General features: G+C 40.8%; 1 protein-coding gene across 6 annotated transcripts in view; it reads left to right on the top strand.

Annotated features, from left to right (window-relative positions):
- Positions 1 to 22973, top strand: part of OSBPL3 (oxysterol binding protein like 3) — a 181322-nt gene that overhangs the window by 1314 nt on the left and 157035 nt on the right. The window lies entirely within an intron of this gene.

Consider the following 22973-nt stretch of genomic DNA (forward strand, 5'->3'; position numbering starts at 1 on the left):
CTCTGAAACGATCGCCTTGGGCTGTTTACTGTCTGGCTTCCCCTACTAGAATGGAAGTTCCAGGAAAGCAAAGACTTTGTCATGTTCATCGCTGCATCCCCAAAGTCAACAACAGTGCCTGCAAGAAAAATTTATGAAATAAACGAATAAAAACTTCTCTGTAAAATATGAAGAATGGTGATTACATAGCTGGTTTTGATTTTCATGCTTTTTTATCCTTTTTTTTTTTTTCTATTCAGAAAATTAACAAATACCAGTAACTACTATTGTTTGAGTACCTACTAAGAACTGGATATGTGCTGGCAACTTATATTGATTACCTCATTAAACATTACTGTAATGTTATTATTAGGTATTTCTAAGCAGATGGGACGTTAGGCTCTAGCAGGTTAACCAATTTCCCCAGGATTATCCTGGCAGAACTAGAATTCCATTCCGTTTTCTGTTGTGCTGGACCACTTCCAAGAAGTTAAAATGTATTTTTCACCATTAAAACCAATAGATGTTTAGCTTTATTTGTTTTTTTAAATTTTTTCTTTTAAAAAAAAATTTTTTTTTCAACGTTTATTTATTTTTTTGGGGACAGAGAGAGACAGAGCATGAACGGGGGAGGGGCAGAGAGAGAGGGAGACACAGAATCGGAAACAGGCTCCAGGCTCCGAGCCATCAGCCCAGAGCCTGACGCGGGGCTCGAACTCACGGACCGCGAGATCGTGACCTGGCTGAAGTCGGACGCTCAACCGACTGCGCCACCCAGGCGCCCCTAAATTTTTTCATTAAATTTTTTTTTACATTTATTCATTTTTGAGAGACAGAGTGAGACAAAGTGAGAGTGGGGGAGGGACAGAGAGAGAGGGAGACACAGAATCCGAAGCAGGCTCCAGGGTCTGAGCTGTCAGCACAGAACCCGACGCCGCGGTTGAACCCACAAACTGTGAGATCATGACCTGATCCGGAGTCAGACGCTCAATGGACTGAGCCACCCAGGTGCCTCTGTTTAACTTTATTTGTGACAAAACTGTATTGCTTAGCCAAAAGAATATTTGTTGCTTTATCATTGAGATAACAGTTTCAATAATAGCTAATAGTTATGTTGTAGGGCAGATACTACCAGGCTGCAGTAGGTTGTATGATCTCATTTAATTTTTACCATCTTATAGGCAATGTTGTGAGGTTGTCTCCGTTTTTTCAGATCAAAAAACCGCAGCCTAGGTTCAGGAACGTGCCCAGGGTCAATAGTAAATTGCTGAGCTCGGTTTTGTCAATGGTTTTTCTGACTCTAAATCTTTAGATCATTCAACTACATAGAAATCTCTTCTGTTCCCACTGTTTAATTAGTTGTTAACTTATGATAGGGTCCAATGATACAATATATTAAAACCATGTGAGGTTGGGCTATAAAGTTATCACTGACGATATCAAGTGTCTAGTTGTACTATTTTCTGAATTGTTGAGACTCTTACTGCCATTGATTTTTGTGGTTGAGTTTATGGTTTTGTGGGCTTGGTAATGGGGGACTTTTAATAATATAAAAGGGAAGGAGATTCTTCTTCCACCTAAATCTAAATTGAACCTTTCACTTAAATCTGAAGAGAAATCTGATGGGTTTTATTCACTGTGGTAAATGAACTGTGAACGCAGTAATGCTTTATGCTTCTTAAGGAAAGTGCTGGAAAGACAGCTAGTTCCTCTGTTCCCATATGTAGAACAGAGGAGAGTCAGAAATCACTACTAATTCTAAAAGCTTCTGCAGCAACCTTTTAGTAAAATAACTACATTTCAGCTCTGTACTCTTGTAATAAAACTGAGGGCAAGGAGAAGTTAGATAAGAGTTTTAAGGTTACCATGCCTAAAGGGCTAATGGCAAAATAGGGTGGAAAGGAATTTGCGATCATTTGTTTTTCTTCTTCCATTCCCATTTTAGGGGGTAATATAACATTTTTCCCTGCATGAGAGTCTGGATAATCCAGTTTTATAATGTGCCTCTTGGCAGTACTATATTTTCTTAATGGTTAATTCCATTTTAGGAGTACTCCAGCGAGGGTTGGGGAACCCTCTAACCCAGAATGTCCACAGAAGTGATGGGGTGGGGGAGGCGTGCACAGGAAGATAGAGCCTTCCAGGCATAATTGAGAGCTGTCTAGTTCTCTGTGAATTTCTTTTCTGTCTACATCTTACTCATCCGCTTTTTAACCCCTTTCTTCTGGAAAATTCCCTCTTGACTTTCTAGTCACTACTGTTCAGGCCACGTTTAAGCTCACCCCAACTCTCGTCCCTCTCTTCCTCAGCATCTTTCACACGGATCCATTCCCATTGCCCCTGCACCATCTCAGTTCGGGGTCTTAGGGACTGTTGCACTGTCCTACCATTACTTACAGGCAGATTTTCCTCCTACAGTGTCTCCTTCATATCACATTCAGGTCAATGCTTTAAGTGCTGTCCTTATGTTGCTAAAACTTCCTGAGTGGCTTCTATAGTTAATAGTAATAACATTAATAACAGCAGCAGTAGTTGCCAAACGTCTTGTGCCCTATTGTCATGCGTGCCGTATATGAGTTACTACCTTTAATCCTCAGAGCAACACCAGAGCAGGCACTGTTATTATAATTCCGGGTCAGGGTTGGAAAAGTTGTGCTCCAGATGAGGCTGCTTCACAGCTAATACAGGTGGATCTGAGCCTGAAACGCCAAGTCCTTTCTCTTCCCATTTAAGTGTAGAGTCCCCAGCCTATAGTCAGGATTCTGCAGCCTGGGCTCAGGGCCCGCCTTCCCCCTTCATTCCCCAACTCTGTGCACCGGCAGCATCTGAGCACTTTATTCAGCAACTGAGCATTTTGCCTTGGCCCATACACTCTCGTTGCCTAGAAAGCTCTTTCATTGTCTCTGGCTGTGAAAAACCAACTCTTTAAAGGCTGAACTCATAAGCCACTTCTGCCACAATAATGTCTTTGAACTTAATCTCTCACAGCATTTGAAAACAAAAATGAGCCCTCAGTTTAGTTTCTGACCACTGAATATGTTGGCTTCTTTCCTTTAGTACTTTGTTCCTTTCCTACCTCCGCCCACCCAAGCAATCCCCCTACCCCTCTGCCTCCTGGCCTAGTTATTTATTCAAATGTATTGCTTCCCTTACTAGATTGTAAATGCCTTAAAAGCACAGCTAGTACACTTTCCTCATATTTCTGTTCCTCAGATCACTAAGTGTGGTATCCTGTCCACAGCAGGTGCTCAATTAAAAAGAGAATATGAAAGGATTGTATTTGGTTATATTCTGTTAGAATATTCTGTGAAAAATGTAATTGGAATGTGGCATTTTGTTTCCTACTTTTTGATCCACAGTATTGTAATGCCTTCATCAACTTATGATGAAGTAAAAGAAATCCTAGTTATTTAAATCCCTGGGGAAGTACCTATTCTGATTGTTTTCACCTTGGAGATATTGTAAGGAGATCTCAGACCCATTCACAAATAAACATTGTAGAATAAATGCCCTTTATATGCACTATTTTTTCATATATATGGTGGTGTTATTAAAAATGAATTAAAACTGTTATGGAATTTGAACTATATTTTGGTCAATTTTTTATTGACAAATGAGCATTTCACATTTGTAACCTGATTTACCAGAACCTTTGTGAATCACCTCTGGCTCACAGTTCATCATTCATCACTTTGCTCTGTGGTTTCCAGTCACATTGAACTAAATGCAGCACCCTGCCTGTATCCCCAGGGCTATGCATAATGTGCTCTGGCCTCCCCATTTTGCACAAACTTCCGTCTTCTTTGTAATCTCTTCTTTCTCACCCATATTCACCTGGTTAATTCCCACTCGTCCATCACATTTCAGCATGGATGTCACTTGCAAGAAGTCTTCCTCTCCCACCTCCAAGTTAAAGTTGGAGAACACTCTTGCCACTCTGCCTACCCATTTTATGGAGTGCCATTATCATACCGTTTTGTAACTGTTGATCACTTGACTGAATCTTCCTTGAAACCGCTGACTCTTGTTTGACTTACATTAGAATCCCTTAGGGATCTTTAAAAATATTTTCCCTACCCCGGCCCCACTCCCTAAGCTTCTGGATCAGGTGGCTGAGGGTAAGGAGGGTTGGTCACTGGAATTATTTTGTTTTAAAGGACTATTCTCATTCTGTATTATAGCTGGGTAGTATTCCAGCTGTACTGGAATAGCTGTTTAAATCACAGCTTTATGGAGATATTCATATTTTATACAATTCACCCACTTAAAGTATACAAATCAGTGATTTTTTAGTATATTCACAGGTGTGTAACTATCACCATAATTAATTTTAAAACATTTCGTCACCCCCCAAAGAAATCCGCCCCTATCTGCAGTCTCTTCTTTCACCCTGAAACCACTAACCTACTTTATGTCTGTGTGGATTCGCCTATCCAGGACATTTCATGTAATTGGAATCACACTCTGTGGTCTTGTGTGTAGCTTCTATCAGCAAACATATTGTATTCAAAGTTCATCTCTGTTACAGCATGAATCAGTACTTGATTCGGTTTTATTGCCTAATAACGCCCCCATTGTATGTAATACCATGTTTTATTTATCCATTTGCCCATTGATGGGACTGTTATTGTTTATTAAAGCTGCCTTGAGTGGTCCTATTGTGCAGGCAGGAACTAAGCCACAAGTTCCTTTGAGTCTTGTTCGTGGTTGTGTCTTGGGACTAGACCAGTGTTTGATGCAAGATAGATGTGGAATAAACATCTGAATGAAGGAAGCGTTTTTCTAAAAGTACAACTCCTGTTCTGTTGGTGTCATCAAAAATGTCATTAAAAAGAGATCCTCATAGTTGATTGTTTAGATTCCAATTTGAACAAATGTACAACTGTTAAAAAAAAAGATGAAGGAAATTTGAACATGGATGAAATGCTATGATTTTTAGCATTTGCTTCAAAATAATCTGAGGTTGGGGAGAGAGTTTAGAGGAAACAAAGCTGTCTATGAGTTAATGATTATGGAAGTTGGGTGATGAATTCATGGGATTTAAAAAAAATATTAATTAATTAATTAATTAATTTACATCCTAGTTAGTTATCATATAGTGCAACAGTGATTTCAGGAGTAGATTCCAGTGATTTATCCTCTATGTATAACACCCGGTGCTCATCCCAACAAGTGTCTTCCTAATGCCCCTTACCCGTTTAGCCCACCCCCCTTCCCAAACTCCTCCAGTAACCCTCTGTTTGTTCTCTATATTTAAGAGCCTCTTATTTTTTGTCCCCCTCCTTGTTTTTATATTATTTTTGCTTCCCTTCCCTTATGTTCATCTATTTTGTATCTTAAATTCCTCATATGAGTGAAGTCATATGATTGTCTTTCTCTGACTAATTTGTCTTGGCAGAATACCCTCTAGTTCCATCCATGTAGTTGCAAATGGCAAGATTTCATTCTTTTTTTGATTGCCAAGTAATACTCCATTGTATATGTATACCACATCTTCTTTATCCATTCATCCATCGATGGACGTTTGGACTCTTTCCATACTTTGGCTATTGTCAATAGCGCTGCTATAAACATGGGGTTGCATGTGCCCCTTTGAAACAGCACACCTGTATCCCTTGGATAAATACCTAGTAGTGCAATTGCTGGGTCGTAGGGTAGTTGTATTTTTAATTTTTTTGAGGAACCTCCATACTGTTTTCCAGAGTGGCTGCACCAGCTTGCATTCCCACCAACAATGCAAAAGAGATCCTCTTTCTCCACATCCTCGCCAACATCTCTTGTTGCCTGAGTCGGTAATGTTAGCCATTCTAAATTTTTTTTATTTTTTTCAACGTTTATTTATTTTTGGGACAGAGAGAGACAGAGCATGAATGGGCGAGGGGCAGAGAGAGAGGGAGACACAGAATCGGAAACAGGCTCCAGGCTCTGAGCCATCAGCCCAGAGCCCGACGCGGGGCTCGAACTCACGGACCGCGAGATCGTGACCTGGCTGAAGTCGGACGCTTAACCGACTGCGCCACCCAGGCGCCCCGGTAATGTTAGCCATTCTGACTGGTGTGAGGTGGTATCTCATTGTGGTTTTAATTTGTATTTCCCTGATGATGACTGATGTCAAGAATTTTTTCATGTGTCTGTTAGCTGTTTGGGGAATTCATGAGATTTTTAGTACTATTGTCTATATTAGCTGTTTACTAGGGCAGCCACGGGCCACAAATGGCTGTTGAGCGCTTGAAATGTGGCTAATCCTTATTGAGATATACAGTATGGGTAATATACAAAGAGTGCAAAAAAGAATAAGATTATCTCAATATTTTTTGTTTATATGTTCAAATGATAATATTTTGGATATATTATGATAATATATAATTAAAACAAATTTTACTTTTCTTTTACTTTTTTAAACTGGTTTCTTAAAAATTAGAATTCATATATGGGTCATATTACATTTCTTTTGAGACAGTGTTGGTCTATACTTTTGCATATGTTGGAGATTTTTCGTAAGTTAAAATCAAAGACATTTGAATTTTTTTTAAAGTCTGTAGTAGGGGCGCCTGGGTGGCTCAGTTGGTTAAGCATCTGACTTTAGCTCAGGTCATGATCTCACGGTTCGTGGGTTCGAGCCCTGCGTCGGGCTCTGTGCTGACAGCCCAGAGCCTGGAGCCTGCTTCAGATTCTGTGTCTCCCTCTCTCTCTGCTCCTCCCCCACTCAGGTTCTGTTTCTCTGTCTCTCAAAACTAAATAAACATTAAAAAAAAAATTAAAAAAAAAGTCTGAAGTAAAATATTTTTCAGAAATGATTCCTCTTATATGAAAATATTGATAAATATGGATTTATTCAAAGATCATTCTTTGTAGAAGCTTACAACAGGCAGACTATAGCCTTGTACAGCCCTTCCTGGGCTGCTTGTATGTGAAAATTTAAAAATTCTTTTATAATAGATGGAATAGCAACATAAGGGAGTTGTTCCTTTAGTTATTTATCTGATTCTTTTGTTTTAAAGTTGATTAAATATTTCCTTCATCTTGGAGAAATACAGAAAATGCGATGGTAACGTCATTGTTCTTAGTCATAGTGTTTATGGCCTGAAGTTGAATTTTTCTGGACTTGATTTATAGTCACTCCGCCTAAATTTGTTTGTTTGTGAGTCAGAATGCGATTGTTTCTAGGCTCCCCAAGACCCCTGAAATATGAGTGGAATATGATTCTTAAATAGCAATACATGGATTTACAGCTGAGAAACACATTGCCTTCATATAAAATTTTTTAGACGATTATCATGTTGCTCTCTGAATGTCTGTGTTTGCTCCTGGAGAGTGGACCTGAATTGAAAAATAGCTTTACTGTAAGCAGAACAGAATTAAATCACCATGAACAGCCCAAGAGATCATCAAGGGATCTGTGACTGTCAGTATAAAATCAAGTTTATTATTTTGTTTACTCTCTACAGTTAACATATTAAAACCTGACTTTTCAAAAATGTGTGGGTCACTTTTCTCAATATAACATTTCTCCACATATGTATTAAAATATAGTGCCATTAAAGATTTCCACACTTATTTTCTTTCTTGGTATCAAATGTTATAATACAGGAAATGTAAAGTTACAGTGTAAGTCTAATGAAACAAATTTCTTTCCCCAAATCATTTGTGAGTGGGCAGTGATCTTACATGTTTTGAAGCAAGAGTTATTTTTTAAATCTCACTAAATAATATTATGTTTTTAGTCTCACAGACATTATTAAACTTGAAGTAAATGCCTCCCTGGAATGAAAACATGGAATATGATTTCTGCTCAGACACGTAAGAACTATTTATTGAGGACACACGCTGTGTCGGGTACCACATTGTGTACATAGGATATGGTGATGAACTGTCCAAACGTGGAACCTCCCCTCGAGGAGCTTACAGTTTCAAAGGGGACAGAGATATTAAACAATCACAGAGAATTTGTTTGTTACAGTGGGGATAGGTGGCTCATAGGGAATGAGTCTGGATTTTAATTGGGGCCCTGGGGAGGAAAGTTCTATTTTTCTGTAGGTCATGATTCAGGCTGCTGATTGTCTGAAGAAGGAGGAGGGGAGAGAATGGGGTTCGGGATCCTCCGAGGATGATGGTCCAAGCAAAATCTTACCCTTTTTGTGTCTTTGTACTGCTTGCCGGAGGCCAGGTGGAACTGACTAGAAGGAGGGGTTTAATGCCTGTCCTGAGCTTTTGAATTGCTTTCTTTGTTGCTCCATAAGGTTTGTTTATTTGCTGCTGGGAATTGAATCCAAAGTTGAGTTTTTACCACCTTTGTAACTGAAACTGAATGAGATATAACAATCTGTTCTCTAGCATAGCCATGAAAGTAGCTTAAAATCATTTGCTGGCTCAAATTCTAGAGTTGCTCCGTTGTCTAGCATCTGGGATGCAGTGAGTGTGGGGTATTTGAAAGCCTCAAAGAATATGGGGAAGACCCACGTGGGTTTTTTCCTCACAGGTTCAGGACTGCTTCAAGCAGATTTCTGCTGTCTATAGAATTAACTGAGGTGTCCTTTGGAGTCATTGGGGAATTTGGAGCCATGCTGCCTTTAAAGGCATATAATTACAAAGAATAATGAAAATAGCAATGGCACCTAGTAACTGTGAAGCACTTAACCACGTGCCAGCCCAAGTGATTTGCTTATACTGTCTTGTTAGATTTTCAATAACTTGTAAGGTGGCTATCATCATCTTAGTTTACCAGTGACTGAACAGAGGCTCAGGAGCGATTACTTGCTCTTTAGTAGTCCAACATCCACTTGCCCTTCCTGATTTCCATTTGAGGAATCACTTCTTTGCCTATAGTTTGCTGAGTCCAGAACCAGGGCTCCATTCTCCTTGGCCATGGGTGGCCCTGTGAGCCAGGCCAGTCACATGCCTCTTGCTGGACTCTGGGTGAGTGCCAAGGGCCATGGAGTTTCTGCTGCTGAGGGTGTGTCCTGACAAGTCCATTCCTGTCTGTACCACATTGTTGTGGCTTCCATTCCCAGGAAGCTATGCCAGTGCTGGCCTCTCCAGCCTCCTCTTAAATTCCTTAAACTGGTTGTAGAGAGCAAAATGGAGTCTCACATGTCAAGCAGGGGCCTCAGTCAAGCAATGACGCAAAGAGTTAAAGGTACTGCAGCTATGAGGTATCTCCGGGACCAGCATCAGCTGACACCCCAGAACTGATAACAAACAGAAACAGAGGAGGTCTGCAGGGGCCTATGACCGATTCAATCCCTTTAAAAAGGGGAGGATTTTTGCAGCAAACGTCAGATCCTTGAGTCCTAACCCCTTAAAAAAAGACAACTGCTGCTGAAAAGAACCGAGATCCTTCCTGCTTGAACATAATAAGCAGTTAGTGCCCAGAGCTGACCTGGGCCTGCCCAAGGCCTTATCTCAACTACATGCTCGCAGATTGACTTCACATTTGGTTCGTTAACTTCCTACACCCTTCTGTTGTCTCTTGTGTGGTTTGTCTTAGGTTCTGCTCTGTGTGCTGCGTAAGAAGGCAGGTTTAATCACATGGTGAAATGTCATTGAGTTTGGAATCCTGAACCTGCTTTATAATTATGATTAACTTTGCTTTAGGATTGAATAAAACTGACATCGTGGAAAGACACAAGTTGTATGTGCGCCTGCATAGCATGCTCATGACACTGGTAGTTTTCCAAGATACTGTGTTTGGTTTCATTTGCCAGGCTGGTTTCTTTTGCTTCCACTCAACCCCTGACTGTCACAGGCCTAGAGTGGCTTAAGTAGTTTACTCACAGTCACTAAGGGAACAGTCTGGTCATTCTGCTTCTAATGCCAGGCCCTTGACCAGAGGGCCCCTCAATGCGGGGAGAGCACTGGACTGGGAGCCAGAGAATGGATCTAATCATAGCAGTGTCTCTACCTTGGTGGTCATGGGCCATTCACTACCTTTTTAGGATGAACTGGATGGACAAGAAAAAATCTACCCATATCTAAATGACACCCAGCCTGAGAAGATTTCCTTCTCCATGGGATTTTTGGACATACTGTGTCCTAGTTTCTAAAGGCTTTCAATTTGAGGTTTGTGATGTGGTTTGAGGCAGTGGTTTTCAAAGTGGGTTCTAGCAGTTGCTGTATCAGCATCACCCAGGAGCTTGTTAGAAATGTGGATTCTTGTGCCTCCCCCCAACACCTACTGAATCAGAAGTTCTGCAGGTGGGCCCAGCAATCTGTGTTTTTACAAGCCCCTCGGGTGATTCTGATATGCACTAAAGGCATTTTCATTTCATTAAAAACAATTTCTTGGGGCGCCTGGGTGGCGCAGTCGGTTAAGCGTCCGACTTCAACCAGGTCACGATCTCACGGTCCGTGAGTTCGAGCCCCACGTCGGGCTCTGGGCTGATGGCTCAGAGCCTGGAGCCTGTTTCCGATTCTGTGTCTCCCTCTCTCTCTGCCCCTCGCCCGTTTATGCTCTGTCTCTCTCTGTCCCAAAAATAAATAAACGTTGAAAAAAAAAATTTAAAAACAATTTCTTGTGCATGAGGTGCTACGTAGAAGCAGGGAGCATGAAAAAATTAATTGGTCACAGCCACTGCTCTTAAGGAACATTGTGAGAGACAAGGAGGGGTGGTCCTTGCTGTGAACAAGGTATTGCCATGCTAGAGAAGCGCAGAAAGAGCAATGTGAGGTGCTTTTGCAGAGAAGTGGGCATTTGAGCCAGGCTTCAAAGGACACATAGTATTGGGACAAAGGAAGGGAACAGAGGACTATGTAGAAAGCACATCCTGCCGAGAATGCTGGATGAGTCAGGGTGTAGCATTTTTAAGGAGTGAGGAACCTTCTAGTATGATGATAAGGACTGTTTTAAGGAAAAGTGGACTGTTTTTTATGGGAAAAGTGACAGGATATGAGAATGGAGAGGTAGGTTGGGGCCCAACTGGAGTGGATCCTGGTCTCATTCTGTAGACAGTGAACAAGGAGGTGACATGGTGGGAGCTATCTTTGAGGAAGTATTCTATAGCTGGTGGAGAACGTCAGAGGCTAGGAGTGCTGGCACGGTGAGCCCGAACTGGGGTGGTAACAATGGAGAAGAAACGAAAGATCACTCAGAAACGCTGGAAGGTTAGGATGACGGCCCCTTGGAACTCCAGGGATCTGAGGGATGGCGTTGAGGGAGAAGGCAAATAGGATCCAATGGGAGATCATAAGCAGAGTTGGTACAATCAGGTAAAAATGTTAGAGCCTTACATCGTAACTTCCACTAAAATAAATTCCACATGAATGCAAACCTTAACATTGAAATAACTTGGAAAAAAACCGAAAATGTCATTTTAATGATAATGGAGTTAAAAAATTCTTTCAAGATATGACACAAAATCTAGACCTTATAAAACAAAAGATTGAATCATTTGACTACGTATAATGTTTGCAGGGCCAGATTTTTTTTTTTTTTTTTTTTTAACTATGTCAAGAGGTGCCTGGGTGGCTCAGTTGGTTTAGTGTCTGATTTTTGATTTTGGCTCAAGTCATGATCTCATGGTTCATGAGATTGAGCCCTGTGTCCAGCTCCACACTGGACAGCATAGAACCTGCTTGGGATTCTCTCTCCCTCTCTCTTTGCCCCTCCCCACCCCTCAAAATAAATAAAGTAAACTTAAAAAAAAAAAAAAAACAAAAAAACAGAACAAACAACTACGCCCAAAGGCATACATGATACACTATGTAGAAAACCTGAAAGACTCCACCAAAAAAATTACTAGAATTGATACACGAATTCAGCCAAGTTGGAGGTTATAAAATCAATGTACCGATATTGATTGCATTTCTGTTTAATTAATTAATTTATTTGGAGAGAGAGACACACACAGAGATGCAGAGAGAGAGAGAGAGAGAGAGAGAGAGAGAGAGAGAGAGAAAATCTTAAGTAGGCTCCATGTGCAGCGTGGAGCCAGTCGGGGGCTCAATCTGATGACCCTGAGATGATCACTGGAGCTGAAATCAAGAGTTGGTCGCTTAACTGACTGAACCACCCAGGCACCCCAAGAAATCTATTACATTTCTACACACCAATAATGAAGCAGCAGAAAGAGAAATCAAGAAATCAGTCCCATTTACAATTGCACCAAAACCGTAAGATACCTAGGAATAAACCCAACCAAAGAGGTAAAAGATATATACTCTGAAAACTATAGAACACTTATGAAAGAAACCGAAGAAGACCCAAAGGAAAGGAAAAACATTCCATGCTCATGGATTGGAAGAACAAATATTGTTAAAAGGTCTATACTACCCTAAGCAATCTACACATTTAATGCAATCCCTGTCAAAATACCACCAGCATTTTTCACAGAGCTAGAACAAACAATCCTAAAATTTGTATGAAACCACAAAAGACTCTGAATAGGCAAAGCAATCTTGAAAAAGTAAAGCAAGGCTGGAGGCATCACAATTTTTGACTTCAAGCTGTATTGCAAAGTTGTAGTAATCAAGATAGTATGGAACTGGCACGAAAACAGACACTTATATCAATGGAACAGAATAGAAAATCCAGAAATGGATCCACAACTATATGGTCAATTAATCTTTGACAAAGCAGGAAAGAATATCCAATGGAAAAAAGACCATCACTTCAACAAATGATGCTGGGAAAACTGGACAGCTACATGCAGAAGAAAGAAACTGGACCACTTTCTTACATCATACACAAAAATAAATTCAAAGTGGATGAAAGACCTAAATGTGAAACAAGAAAGAATCAAAATCCTAGAGGCAAACACAGGCAGCAGCCTCTTTGACCTCGGCTGCGTCAACTTCTTACTGGTCTCTGGCAGTAAAGAAAACAAAAGCAAAAATTAATTATTGGGACTTCATCAAGATAAAAAGCTTCTGCACATAGAAGGAAACAATCAACAAAACTAAAAGGCAGCCAACGGAATTTGCAAATGACATATCTGATAAAGGGTTACTATCCAAGACCTATAAAGAACTTCTCAAACTCAACACCCAAAAAACAAACAAGCTGGTTAAGAATGGATAGAAGGCATGAATAGACACTTTTCTAAAGAAGACATGCAGATGGCTAACAGACACATGAAAAGATGCTCAAAATCACTCTTCATCAAGGAAACACAAATCAAAACTACAATGAGATATCGTCTCAACACCAGTCAGAATGGCTAAAATTAACAACACAAGAAACAACAGGTGTTGGTGAGGATGTGAAGAGAAGGGAACCCTCTTGTGCTGCTGGTGAGAATACGGACTGGTGCAGCCACTCTAGAGAAGAGTATGGAGGTTCCTCAAAAAACTAAAAATAGAGCTACCATACCATCCAGCAATTGCACTACTAGGTATTTACCCAAAAGATACAAAAATACACATTCAGAGCAGTACCTGCACCCCGATGTTTATAACAGCATTTTCAACAATAGCTAAACTATGGAAAGAGCCCAAATGTCCATTGACTGATGAATGGATAAAGAAGATGTGATATTTATATACAATGGAATATTGCTTCACCATCACAAAGAGTGAAATCTTGCCATTTGCAATGACACGGGTGGAGCTAGAGTGTATTATGCCAAGTGAAATAAATCAGAGAAAGACAAATACCATATGATTTCACTTGTATGTGGAATTTAAGAAACAAAAGAGATGAACATAGGGGAAGGGGAAAAAAAAGAGGGAAGCAAACCATAAGAGACTCTTAACTATAAAGAACAAACTGAGAATTGATGGAGAGAGGTGGGCAGGGGATGGGCTAAATGGGTGATGTGTGTTCAGGAGGGCACTTGTGATTAGCACTGGGTGTTATGTAGGTGATGAATCACTAACTTCTACACCTGAAACCGGTATTACCATATATGTTAACTAACCTGAATTTAAATAAAATCTTGAAGTGAAAAAAAGAAAACTATGTCAAAGGCAATCAATAAACTTAGAAATATAATTTCAATACATGTCACAAAGATGTAATTTCATCAGGATATAGAGAACTACAGGGGTATCTGGGTGGCTCAGTTTAAGTGTCCTGCTTGATCTTGGCTCGGGTCATGATCTCAAGGTTTGTGGGTTTGAGAGTTGTGTCGGACTCTGCTGATGGTGAGGAGCCTGCTTGGGATCCTGTCTCTCCCTCTCTTTGCCCTTCCCTGGTGTGCACGCATGCACGCTTTCTCTCTCAAAGTAAGTAAATAAAAAAAAATTTTTTTTAAGTATATAGAGAATTACAACAAATCAGTAAGAGAAAGAACAGTTACTATAGAGACAAAGAATATGGACAGTTTACAAAAGAGCACACAATTACTCTTAAACATATGAGAACCTTAACCTCATAAATAAAAAGAGAAATGCCAATTAAAACTTTCATAAGATGCTGTTTCCAACCTATCAGTTTGACAAATATAATGAGATGTGTTAACACTGTTGGCAGTAACCTATTTGACGACTCACTATTTAGGGTGGATGGAAGTGAAAATGGCCCTGTGTAGCGCTGTTGGCAGGATCTATCAAAATTGCAAATGCATGCACCCTTTGAACCCGCCATAACAATTCTATGAATTTTATCCTACAGATATGTGTATGTGCACAATGACCTATGTGGAAAGTTACTTATTGCAGCATTGTCCAAATAAATAAAAAATTGCAAATAATCTAATTGTCCATCAGTAGGGACTGGTTAATAAATGATGGAGCAGTTAAAAAAGTGGCAGCTCTACAGCTGCTGATTAGGAACAATCTCTCAGAATATATTTTGTATCTATCTATACATAGACATGTACATATTTATGCTTTTGTACACACAGTCCTAAACTGGTGGGCTGAAGTCAGCTTTTACCAGCTTGTGAGAACCAATTGTGTGCATCTCTTTTTAATTCCTTGGTCAATGACTTTGCATTGGTTGTTTGACATTGGCCATGGTGGGAGTCTTTACACCATGGAAATCAGCAAAGGAAATAAATCAGGGCTTTTGTTTTTGTTTTTCCAGAGAACTGGTTGGTAAGCAGGTATTCTGATACACATACCGGCTGTGTATCAGAAATATAAACTATCTTTTGAAGGATCCGCAAGAGGTTGGTAACATCAGATTCCCCAAGAAAAGGAGAATAGGTGGCAAAGGACAAGTGTGAGACTGAAATTGTATCTCTCAAATTTGGTTCCACATGAATGTATTATTCTGCAGTAAATATTAAAGCAAACAAAAAAAGTAACTCTAGAATTTCAGGCCTATATGACTATTTTATTTAAGGTGCCATGAACACTATAAGGGAAAATAGAAAGATGAATAGATTTTAGGGAAAAAGAATGCTTTTGGTTTTGAACAGACTAAGCTTGAAGTATATGGGTGACATCAGTGGAGATATCCAGAAGGTAACTCAGAAGAGAGGGTAAAGCTGGCCGTCACCTCTGTGAGCCTGTGGTTTTAGTTGAAATTATGGCAGTTGAGGTTTCCAAGGGAGGCCCCAGCTGTACAACCTTTTGGGCAGGTGTCCGGAGAGAATGGGGGATGGATGCATGTGGTCCCTTGGGGAAAGCCAGCTAAGCGGTAGGTAGGTTGGGGAAGGGTAACTAGTCATAAGGTAGGAGGACCATATAATGATAATAACAGTAGCTTTCTTTAATGGATTATCTACAAAAAGTGAGACACTATTCTCAATACTTTTTGAAAAAATGTTACCTGATTTAATTCCTGGAACCACTCAATGGCGGGGGAGGGGAGTGTTACTTCCATGATTGCCAGTGAAGGCAGGAGATTAATTCCAAAGAGTAAACTTGGAGAGAGCTCCTGGGGGGGATGTTAATAGAGCAGGTGGTAAGATTTTAAAGGTCAAGACATTTCAGGCAGAGGGAGTATTGAGCAATGGCCGAAGGAGATGCTGTGTGATGTAGCTGGAGGATAGAGATGCAGGGAAGCTTGAGGGCAGTGCACGGCTACCCCGTTTTCTGCATTCGGAGAGCCACAGAGTGTTTCTGAGCTAGGGAATATGCTTTCACTAGTCTGGCTGGTATTCAGATGCTGTGTTACTGTGTGTTCATTGGTGGGGAGGAAGGATGGTGGGAAACAGGAGAAGCTAGATCATGTAGATGGCCTATGAATACAGGTATTCCGAGTATCTGCAGGCAGGAGTTGTGATGGTTCACTCGGGGCGAATTTACCTATGAGATAGGGATGTCGTTTATCTTGTTTCTTTTCATCTGTCACTAAATTATGGGATGCAGTCTCTATCTTCCAGAAGACTGTCAATGAGGAATAAGGAAAGTGGAGGTGAATGAAGGAATGATTATTGGGTGACATATATGTTTAAGCATATGTTTTCTTTGTGAGTTGTGCTGAGACATAATATTTCTGTCTCCAGACACAAGCAAGTCCTGTGTCTGTTCTTCTGAGAGACACTGTTCGTGCCAGCAGCTCTCCTACCTTGTAAATATACCTGTGCACAAGCAGCGTGAAATTCACCCTAATTAGGTGTTTAACTCCATCTTTTTCTAGCCCAGTATTGTCTTAACGTTTATTGTATGTGTATCCTTGGGAATAATATCAATAATGAGTTAACAAGGAAAAGGGTAATAGCTGTGGCCTAAACGTGGTTCCGGAAAGGATTGCATGGACTTCATGCAAACCTGCTAACATGGGGCTCTCTTGACTGGTAATTCCTGTTTTTCTAGTAGTATTCTAGTTTGTTTATTACTTTTCATTCTGCATTTTTTGTGCCTTGCTTAAGGGCCTGGAAGTCTCTTTTGTTTTCTGGCATTTAAAGGTTTTGTTTTCATAGGTGCATATAGATAGGGTGGATGGATGTTTATCTACCTTTCCTGATCCACAGATTAAGACACCTTGTTTGACAAATTTGCCTGGGACCAAAAGGACAGAATGTTGGAATTTGGGTGTTTGTAAACTGGTGTATGGTCCCGAGAGGTGCCCTGATTTTCCTTTATCACTAAGAATTTCACAGATTACTTGGGAAAAATAACCATGTACTTGTGTCTTGCTCTAGCTAGTTAACTCACACTGAGGTTTAGCATATCACGGACTTCCCTACATCCCTGTGGATAATACTGTTTCTCCTCCACTCTCTCAGGAGTTATGAGAATTAGCCAAGTGTTAGTAGATGTGAGGGGGTTTCTGGAGAGTCACATGGTTGCTAGTTGGGCAGGAAGCCAGCTAGAGGAATGTGGCCCATGTGAATGGGCCTCACAGTTATCACGATTATCTGTCATTTTCTCTGGGGAGGTGGGTCCAAGCTTCAGCAGCTCCAAAATGACCTTCAGGGCCTGTCAAAACACAGGTTACTGGCCACCACCCCCAGAGTTTCTGATTCAGTGGATCTGTGGTGGGGCCCGAGATACTGTGTTTCCAAGTTCTCAGGTGATACTACTGCTGTTGGTCTGGAGACCCCTTTGAAAACCCAAATACTGGTTCAGTAGGCAGAAGACTGAGTTTCAGTAACCCTGAGTCTACTCTGATTTGGGAAGGGACCAGAGAATTCTGGTTAACATCATGGTTAGGTTATCATAACCCCCATATCTTATATGGTATTTCCACATTTGTAACTCACATATGTACTTTGCTTCTCACAACAAAACAACCCTGTGAGGTAGGCTGGACAGGTATTAAACCCTGTTACATAGTTGGGGAAAATCAGACTGAGCACCTTGGTAAGTTGAGTGCAAATTGCAGAGCTGAGACTGCGTCTAGATTTTCTCACTGTAGCTTTAGAGTTCCTTCTAGTTTCACTAGCCTTTAAAGCCACTGAAAAGCTTAGAGATTAGCTGCTCTGATAATGCTCAGAGTTTGTTTTAGTCACCCTCCAACTCCAAAATAGCTTTTTATTTTTAGAACAGTTTCAGATCTCCAGAAAAGTTGTGAGTTCCCTTATGCCTCACACTCAATTTCCTCTGTCAATTCTGTTGGACATTTTGAAAGGTCCATTTGTCACAGTGAATGAACTAACACTAATACATTATTCTTAACCCAAGTCTCTACTTGGTCCATATTTCCTTGGTTTTTACCTGCTATCCTATTTCTGTTCCAGGATTCCTTGTTTTTTATGCTCTTGACAGTTTTGAGGCAGGCTGGCCAAGCATTTGATAGAAGGTCCCTCACTTGGGATTTGTCTCTTGGTTTTCTCATGATTAGATTAGTGTTAATGGGTTTCTGGGAGAAAGATTACAGAGGTGAGGTGCCATTCTTCCCGCATCATATTGAGGGTACATACTGTCAACATGGTTTATCGCTGTTCGTGTTGACCTTGATCACCTGGTTGAGGTAGTGTTTGCCAGGTTTCTCCACTGTCCTGTCACTCGTTCCCCAACCCACTATGTGCAGTCCACACAGAAGGAGTCGGGGGTTATGTTCACCTCCTTGAAGGTGGAATATCTACATACATTGTTTGGTATTTTCTGCATGTGAGGTTTGTCTGTCTTCCATTTATTGATTTATTCAGTTAAGCAGTATTTATATCCGTGTGGATTCATGGATATTCATTTTGCACTTTGGGCTATAATCCAATAGTGCTTTATTTATTTTGTCACTCTAATTGTACCAGCTTTGACTAGTAGGTGCACTTCCAGTTGGCTCTTGTGGTTTTTTTTTTTTTGAACATTATTATTTTTTTAATTTTTAGAAAGTGAGAGAGTGGAGGAGGGGGCAGAGTGAGAGAGAGAGAAAAAGAGAGAGAATGAATCTTGAGCAGGCTCCAGGCTAAGCATGGGAACTCGACACAAGTCTCAATCCCCGGACACTGGGATCATGACCTGGGTCGAAATCAAGAGTTAGATAGATGCTCAATCGCCTGAGCTACCCAGCCACCCTTCCTGTGTTCTTTGACATAAACCCATCGTTGTCTTTTTTTTTTTAAACATGTTCTTACTTTTTGGAACTACAAGATGCTCTAGACTCATCTTGTGTGATTCCTGCCTCAGCCCTAGAATAGTGTTTTTAATGTTGGTCTTGATCCACTAAATTGATTTCATCATCTGCTACCTGAGTCACCATCCGCAGTGAAAACACTGATCCATTTCTACCCATCACATGTGAAAAGTAAGGAAATCAGCATCTTAAACAGTGAAATGGCTTATCCAGGGTCATGCATAGTTGGAAGCAAAGCTGGTGCCAGGACCAGGTCCAGGTCCTCTAGACTTCCAGTCCTGGGTCTTTTCTATCATTTTATGTTGGCAGATTTTCCACTCAGAACCTAGTTCAGCACAGTCCCACCTCACCCACATTGTGCGTAGTCAGATGTGAACTCAACCGGATGTCCTGCTGTCTACTCACAAGAGATATAAGAGAGTACTGGCCAGATTCTTTGTGGAAACTGCCATGGCAAGTGTGTGTTTTCCAATTAGAATGGGACTTTGTAATGGTGGACAACTTACAAACCAGTAGTATGTTACTGCTGACATTAGCACTTAGCAACTGAGGTTCAATCATACGACTGGCTTCTGTTCTCTGGGGAAGTGGAGACAGAAGGGAGGTTCGTAGAATTCATGCACTCTTCAGTGGAGTTCTCCCCTTTCAATGGAGGGGGCAGAAAGAATTGAATTCAAGCAGCAAAAACCTTCAAATTTTACTTCATCCTGTGAACTCCTGGGATGCACAAAGACAGAGCTGAACAAAAAGGTTTTTGGTGTTCTAAAGGCCCAAACAACCTGTTATTAGGAGCTGGTGTGAATAATCAATTACCCTGAGAAGCTTATTTTCCTCTGTGGGAGGAAATAATCCAGTCACCAAAAGGTTCCTAAAATGTAGGGAATAATAAGGGACAAACTTATTTCATACCCATTTCTCAGAATGTTTCATTTCAAAAGGTATTTTTAAAAAATTTACTAATTGAGGGGCGCCTGGGTGGCTCAGTCAGTTAAGTGTCCGATTCAGCTCAGGTCATGATCTTGTGATCTGTGAGTTTAAGCCCCACGTCGGGCTCTGTGCTGACAGCTCGGAGCCTGGAGCCTGATTCGGATTCTGTGTCTCCCTCTCTCTGACCCTCCCTCGTTCATGCTCTGTCTCTCTCTTTCTCAAAAATAAATAAACGTTAAAAAAAAAAATGAAAAAAAATTTAATAATTGAGGGTGAGTTCTCTGGCTGAAAAATTATTCCTACAAAGGGGTTTAAAGGACGAGGGCAGTAGTGATACATTAGGGCATTTTGTTTGTAAGTAATGAAACCCATTGAGCTTAAAGACAATTTAAAAGAAAATGTGCTGGCTTATGTTGCAAAAAGTCCAAGAGTAGGTCTACCTTCAGGCATGGCTGGATCTAGGGGCTCAAACCATGTCATCAGGGCCCTGTTTCTTGCCAACTTCCACCCTGTTCTTATCTGGCCTCATTCTCAGGCAGAATTTTTGCACCTGAGTAGCTCTTAACAGCTACTGGCTTATTTCCTACATGCCAAGCAACTGTATTCTGCAGACGTTTATTGCCCCCGATTGCCCCTGCCTTTCATCATGCTCCTAGTTCTGAGCCAGTGACTGGAACCAGAGTTATCAGGGCTGTCATTGGCCAGGTGCGTCTCTGGTGTTTCCTGTGGAAGAGGGAAGGGGAAATTTAGGTGCTGGTACCAGACAGATGAATTGGCTGGACAAGCAAGCAAAAATAATGGATGTCCATTCTTCATAGTGTCGTTAACCCTACAGTAAATGCTTGGTGGGTGAGTAAACGCCCAGCTCTCATGCTCTCTATACATTTGTTGATTTAGTCCCTTCTCAAGCTACTCATTTATTTTGTGGACTTGTGAGTTCTTTTAGAGAGACTGCCTAGTCATTCCTTGATTAATGTACTAACTTGATTGCCAGCCCTCGTTAGGCCTTCAGCAAATACTCTTCTTGCTGTTTTTGCTCATTTCAAGGCCAGTTTCAGTTGGTCTTGGCTAGATGATGGTGATCCTCTCTTTGAACCTATGCCAAAGCTAAACAATTTATGATTGGTTTTGGCAGAATAGTCAGCATAGATGCCTGTAATAAATCTGCTTTGCTATTGGGGGAAGGGAGGTAACGTCTGATCTTTTTTTCCTTACTGCTATTTCTAGCTCAGATCAATGTAGTTACTTCTAGTCCTTCTTTCTATAAAGGGAGACCAGTTTTTATTTTTTATCATTACATGAGCCAAGAATTATAATAAAAAAATTTTTTTTAATGTTTATTTACTTTTGAGAGAGAGAGACAGACAGACAGACAGACCGAGCACGAGTGGGGGAGGGCAGAGAGAGAGGGAGACACAGAATCCTAAGCAGGCTCCAGGCTCCGAGCTGTCAGCACAGAGCCCCACGAACTGCTAGATCATGACCTGAGCTGAAGTCGGACGCTTAACTGACTGAGCCACCCAGGCGCCCCTACATGAGCCAAGAATTATTAGTTCCAGGTTTAAGAAAAAACTTACTTGAAAGTTTGATTATGCAAATCTCTCGCTCGTTTTCCTTGTTGCTACCTGCCTTCTGCAAATTTCACTGCTTATTAGCACCTTTGCCTGAAGGTAGATAAGATAAGATCAAGGAATCTATGTAATTAAAACTTTGACAGCATCCCATCTTTTTTCTTTTCTTTTTTCCTGGAGGGCTACCTCCTTGGCGATGTTTCTGTGCAAAACCAGTTTGTACATTGACCAACATGAACTGTGACGGACTATGTGAATTCTACTTAATCATCTTTCTCATGTCTAGTTGTACAACAGGAGTTTGAATGTTGGCTGCAAAGTCACCTCCCTCTACTAGTTGCCTGGACTTCAGCTCTTTCTCTTTGCTTTCTTGAGTCCTGTTGAGGTCAAGTTAAACATGAAGTAATGTCAAGTTCAGAAGAGGGTAAGTGTTTGTGTCTGTTCCTCAGTCTTGGAGTGTGTGTTATTTTTATATTTCACAGCCAAATAGAAAAGATTTTTCTTTTAAATTTTATTTATTTTTGAGAGAGACAGAAACAGCGCAAGTTGGGGAGAGGCAGAGAGAGAGGGGGAAAGAGAGAATCCCAAGTAGGCTCCACGCTGCCAGCACAGAGCCCAGTGCAGGACTCGAACTCATGAACTGTGAGATCATGACCTGAGTTGAAACCAAGAGTCAGATGCTTAGTCGACTGAGCCACCCAGGCACCTCCAAATAAAAAAGATTTTTAAAAATCTGCCTTCAGGGGCGCCTGGGTGGCGCAGTCGGTTAAGCGTCTGACTTCAGCCAGGTCACGATCTCGTGGTCCGTGAGTTCGAGCCCCGTGTCAGGCTCTGGGCTGATGGCTCAGAGCCTGGAGCCTGTTTCCGATTCTGTGTCTCCCTCTCTCTCTGCCCCTCCCCCGTTCATGCTCTGTCTCTCTCTGTCCCAAAAATAAATAAACGTTGAAAAAAAAAATTAAAAAAAAAAATCTGCCTTCATTAGCACAGACAATTGAGTTTACATTTATTTTGTCTATTTCTGTGTTTACTTGAAGCACTGCTTGACTGGTTCAGTGCCATTAATTTTTTAATTTCCATTTTGAATCTCTAAAGTATTTGTATCTGGGCTATGGTCGAGATTCACAAAAACCATTTTGATTAGGTTTCTCATTCATGTATATATACTACATATGCAGGGCATGCCTTTGTATTACGAGAATATTTTTAGAACACTAATGAAGTGGAAGGGTTTGTGTTTCATTTCCCTTGGTTTTCCTCTACTCAGACACCTGCATTTGCCATTAATTACTACTCCCATGGCACTCTCTCTTTCTTTGTCTGTTGTGCAGTGTTTTAAAATAATACTGGGACAGAAGCAGGGTTCTGAGGCACATATCTGCATTGGAATAAATAGTTGGTTTTTTCTTAGTAGCTCAACAGAAGTCTCATTTAGGAGTAATTGCTATTTTTGTGCATTTTAAGGAGCTTCTGTTTCTTTTCATCTTTTCTGCAATCTTTGCTCATTCCCTATAGCTGATCTCCTTTGGTCATCTGATTTTTTTTTTTCCTTAATCAAACAATTCTGAATACCATTTGCAGCTCCTGCCTTGTTTCAGAAATAGAAAATTGCTTTTTCTGGGATCTCTTCTTAGCAGTAGGCTCTTGGGTCAAAC

Source organism: Herpailurus yagouaroundi, unplaced genomic scaffold (genome assembly GCF_014898765.1).
Source record: "Herpailurus yagouaroundi ecotype Mexico unplaced genomic scaffold, PumYag 100, whole genome shotgun sequence".
NCBI lineage: Eukaryota > Metazoa > Chordata > Mammalia > Carnivora > Felidae > Herpailurus > Herpailurus yagouaroundi.